This window comes from Seriola lalandi, unplaced genomic scaffold (genome assembly GCF_002814215.2).
Source record: "Seriola lalandi dorsalis isolate HSWRI2012SDOR001 ecotype SW California unplaced genomic scaffold, Sedor1 jcf7180002054901, whole genome shotgun sequence".
NCBI classification, from domain to species: Eukaryota; Metazoa; Chordata; class Actinopteri; order Carangiformes; family Carangidae; genus Seriola; species Seriola lalandi.
Window position 1 is genome coordinate 3,768,279 of NW_019525453.1, and position 5,602 is coordinate 3,773,880.

Genomic DNA, 5,602 nt, shown 5'->3' on the forward strand with positions numbered 1-5,602 from the left:
TTTTTCTTTCTTGGTCCACATCACCAAAGACTCCTTTCATCTGCTTTTCATGATGGACTCATCTACATTTTTAAAGCACTTTACGTCATATCCAAGTTTATTGCTGCTCTCAATCAAACCACAAAGATTCACAAGCCATCATTCTTAACCACCTTGTCTCTCGTCTCATCTCGTTTTTTTTCCTCCTCTCCTGGTTTTGAACTAGAAGGTGAGAGGCAGCATTTTGGTGATCAGAGCATCAAAGCTGCCAGTCAGTCCCCAGGCTGGTGCATCATTCTCCGGGTGAAATACAGCGCTATGAGACCCCCTTCCTGCATGTCCACAGCTATAAGGGATTAGTAACTGGATTGTTATCCCTTGTGCTACTTGTTACTCCAAACATTTCTGTAATTTGCTATTGAGTAAATGGCCCAGCATTGTTCGTTTAACTAAGTATGGAGGTGCAGATTGTTAGGAAAAATTAGTTCTAAGACACATTGTCACCTGCGCCAAACAAAATGTACAAGCCGCTCTACTGACTTCTTTTGAGCTGGCAGATATTGAGATGATAGCTCATGCACAAAGTTTGGAGAGAATCAAGGGGGGATGATTGCTACTTTCTACTTTTTCCACGTCCACTGATTCGGCGCATGAGAACGGTAGCTCCTACCTCCAGCCACTGGAAAACAATAACTTCACCCCGCATTTGGATTTTCTTCAATTAAACCACTGAAGTCATTGTTTCCCAGGAAACTGAGGAAAGTTCCAGAAAATCGTGCGGTAATTATTCATAATCCCAACAATTTGAGTGCAGCTACCTCATTTGGCTCAGTAATTTCGGCTTTTCTGAAATTTTCTTGCATACATTTGCACATTAATGTGGCCTGTTGTGTGCCGGAGAGGGAGCGTTTTCCTGTGTGATGTCTCACACAGTGGTGCGGCCCAGTCGGGAGGCAGGGCCAGCTGAGACACAAAGATTGGTTTTGTTCTCCTTTCGCCACGGAGCGCTTTAACACATTCAGCGTTATTGCCTCTTGTCAGTGGTGTTGTGATGGTAAACAAACACCTTTGTGGTACTTGTGCATGCGTGTGCACATTTTGCGTCTGTGCTGTCTTATATGAAAACGGAGTGAAAATCAAGCTTTTCATCATTAATTGTCTTACTCATTGATCGTCATATCGCACATACCTGCGCAGTCACTTCTACATATTCAGTCAATAATTCTAATGCTGAATGTCCTTGAAATACAGGGAAAAACAGCCAAATCCCTGCATACCGTACATCCATCTGCAACATCCATACATTTTATTTACCATGAGCTCTACATTTCCCCAATCTCCTCATACTCTGTCACTCCTCTCTCCTTTTGCCACTCGGTCCACATCTTTCATGTTTTCCACGTTTTTCCAACTAGTTGTTGTGCTGGCGGGGAGATATGGCCACCAGTGTCTGTGGCCGGCTCTGTGTTGTGCTGTGACTGTCTCCCTGAGATTTGCATAAATAAGCTCCCAGTCCCAGCATGCCCACGCTGTTGCCCAGGTGCGGGGACATTTGCATATAGAGCTGTGATAGGGCTCCCCTGGGTCCCCTCGGCAACTGCTGAGCGGGTAGGGGGCCGGCAGCACCACAAATTTGTTCTGAATTGGAACCTCACCGCTGCTCTCCATTTTATGTGTGTGGAGGCACGGAGCAAGCTGGAGAATGACCAGAGAGAGAAAGGAAGAGATAAAAAGGGAGTGGGAAAAAAGATAGAGACAGGGTAGATGGGTGGCATAAGGCAGAGGGCATAAACAACAGCAACACAGACCGCTGGTTAGATATGAGTTACCCATATGTTTGATCCACAACTTGGTTTGTTGCTGATTATTGGCACCAGGGTGGGTCAATCAGTTGTTTATCCACATCATGTAATGAATCCCATTTCAACAGCTCTGCTGATACATTACCACATATTGTGTTGGACATCAACCAAAGCAATATCAAGCACAATATTTTCTTGACTTTCTCTGATGGCCCCATCATGCTTTTCCATTACAATGGAGTCTCAGTGGTCTTTTGAATCAGCAGAATATGGTTTGGGAGGCAGGGAGCCGAGCCCAGTCCTGATTAGTCACATGCCGCTCCTCTGACAATTCTCTCTCCATCTGAGCACCATCGAGCCGTCTCTCATTCAAGAGACGAGTTCTGATGGGACGCCAGCCAAAGGAGTCTTATGGGATCTGCAAGGAGATCCTGCACGAGAGCAGATGCAAGGAATCGCACACAAACACAAATATTTTACAGTCCCGAAAATCAACATATCGAACAGTGTATTTGATTGATAATAATCAAAAATGTAAAGATCTTTAAATGCCATGTAGCTCAGGATGTTGTCACCGTACCCTCTCTTAGTATAGTTGTAAGTACTCCATGGTGTTTAGGACAAAATTAATATGGCAACAAAACTTTTACTTCATCTTCCTCTTGTCATTGAACTATAACTAACTAAACAGAGAGGTTTTTCGATGCTGTATCAGTGTAGCAATTTATGGCAGCCACTTTCATTCTAGGAATGCCTGGGCAGGACCCGGGCAAAAGCAAAAACAACCTCTTACAAATTACGTTCCCACTCTAAAAGGCTATTATTGCACCTGGTCATCTTTAAGAGAGAAGGAAATATCAACACAAAATCATTGCATTGTGCGTCGTCTATCGTTGCGGAGACATTTTGACCTCAATTACAACAGGATGTCTGTCTAAACAAGCGAGGGAAAACTCAAGGCCAAACAATGAGGTGCTACTCTTGTCAAAGAGGCTCAGAGGTCACTAAAAACCCTCATTAACTGTTTCTTTATTCTGGGCTGTAAATGTTTTTCATTTAAAACATTGCAGCAACGAGATGAAGATGACCCCTCTAATCTAACTGTAGCAGTGAAACTCTGTGTCACATAGAGGAGGCGCTAAATAAACACGCACACACACACACACACACACACACACACACACACACATCCACACACACACAAAGCAAAGAAAGAAAGAAAAGCCCACCTCAAAATGACCAAATAGCTAATTATTTAATGTATTTAAATATAAGTTCAATACGTACAATATTTAAATACAGAGTATTTGGCAAGAAAATAAAACAACATACATTCTGAATACTTAGTTTATACTTGAAGTAGAGGATGCTGCATTCGACTGCAAAATCCTCTGCTTTCATCTCTGTAATGAATTGTACAGTTTTGCTTAGGGGACGGTTATTTTACTCCATTAGAGTTTGCTGAAGCTGTCAACTTGTAGCTCATTGAGTTTTTGTAATTTACTTCACAGCGGCAGTAGAGTACATTTACACAGCAAATTAGGTGAAACCAACGGCAATAATGTAGACATTTGTTTAACGTCATGGCTGACCATGCATGGCTAGTGTGTCAGGTTAGTGGGATACGTACAGAGTCGCAATTGATTTGGATTCTGACGTTGGGGTGGTGCTTCAAAATGCTGCATTTCTTGCATGCTGTTAAGTCTGTGCATAATTATTTTAAAGCCTCTGAAAACTTGGTATCAAATCTGAGCATTAAATATACATGACTGAATAAGCAACTATCAAAGTTGCAGAAAAAAACATCCTGAGTGATTATTTATTAGGGGTCTAACAGTCAAAAAGTCAAATGATCTGCTTCATCAGGACTGTGTGGAAGTGGTTTGATCACATCTGATTGACAGTGGCTGGCAGCATAAGCACAAACCCCACAACTGTCATCAGATTTTGTGGCATCTCCTTTTTCCACCCGAGACCTGCCAACTTTAAATCAATTAAAAAAGCAAAGACAATGACACAAATAACACAATGTCTCATGTGAAATGAGCAACACAGTTATAACTTTAACAGACAATAAAGTGATCATGTAAAGCATTGCTCCTAATATGAAGCTGATGAAAAAAAAGAAAATACATTGTCGGGGTCTTTAAAGGTACCTTGAGGAGTTTTGTTTAATTTAACATTTCTCTAAATAAATGAATCATTTTGTGTATCGTGACAAACATTTTAAATACATTTTCCTAACCGTCTTAGGAACCAACACCGACCATGAATTGTTTTCTGCAGCTGGGGTTTGTCCTCACTTCTGTGAGTCTGTGCATGAGATAATAATAATATGGGCACCTGCTCATGACAACATCACAGCTCTACAGCACCCCCAGTGGTCAAAATCGGTGCAGGATACCTTTAACATGCTAATGGAAAATTTGGCTGAAGGGTTGAACAAATGAAAAAATATTATCCCTGTAGGAGTGAAATTATGTCATGATCACACATTGCTTCTCCACATAAAAGAGCTTTGTTTAGTAGCTGTTTACATTTGATATTCTCTCTTTATAGGATCAGCCAGAGGGGTTTTATATGAGATGCTGAACCGTGTGTGATCAATCCATTTACTGTGCATGATTGATACAGTATGTTTTGTCTTGTTAAAGTGTGCCACAGTGCCAAACAAGCTGAAAATTGCTGGTCTAAAGGACACCAAAAGCTCTGCTATTGAAGTCTCTCTGTGGCTGGCATGACCTCCACTCCAAGTCTATTCAGGGCCTTTTGTTTGGTTCTTTGTTTGGCTCCAGGCTCTAATGGCAATCAAAGGGGACATGGTGGTCGTTCTCAGTCCTCAGCACTAATGACATTGGCACTGAAGCAGACAGACAGTGTTCATCCAATCCGCCGGCCTCCCAACACGGTCTCATCGCCGTACACCGAGCCTCTGCAGAGTCTCTTCGGAGAGCTCCCATTTAGCCATTCTCTGTGATTTCCCTCTCAGGAAACAACCAAATCATTTTCTCATAGACACGCTCATTAGCTGACAGCACCGTTCCCTGCCAGTTTCAACATTTGAATATTCCCGTGTGTACCTCGGCAAACATCGGAGGTCTCATCGTTTCCAACCAAAGCCAGAGTCGACATGCCAGCAACGCACTCCAAGGAGAAAGATCTAGATGCCAAAGCAATAAGCTGAGGTAGAAAAAAATAATGGCTCAAATGTTATGATACTAAATGATATGATGAGAATATGTCAGAATATAATTAGACATTTGATTAGCAGGCGCTGCATATCAATTTGAATAGTGAAAACACAGGATCTTAGGCTACCATGGTGATAGACCCAAACCTGAGAATATTGTTAAGAAAATTTAGGGAAAAGCCTTTAGCACAATCACGCACAGATACACACACACACACACACACACACACACACACACACACACACAAACACTCACACGCATACCATCAGTTTCAGCGAGTTTAGTGCCTGAGACTGATTTTTATTTCCCTAATATGTTCTGCAGTAAATCTGCATTGTCTGTGGCTATTGAAATACAGAGAAAGAGAGATCAATATAATAGGTTTGGCACCTGGCCAAAATCATCCCTGACAATGTGCGAGGCAGGCATTTGAAATCATCGGTGCATATCCGCGTGTTTGGGGGATAAAAATAATTCCTCGCCTCTTTGCCAGGGAGCGAGAGGCACAATGCCCAGGTCTGAAGGGAAGGGTGCCACATGGGTCTGCAAATTGGCTCAGGCGATCAGACACGGGCATCTCATTTTGTAGAGGAGAAGGGGAAGGAGGGGTGGTGGTGGGGGTGGGGGAGT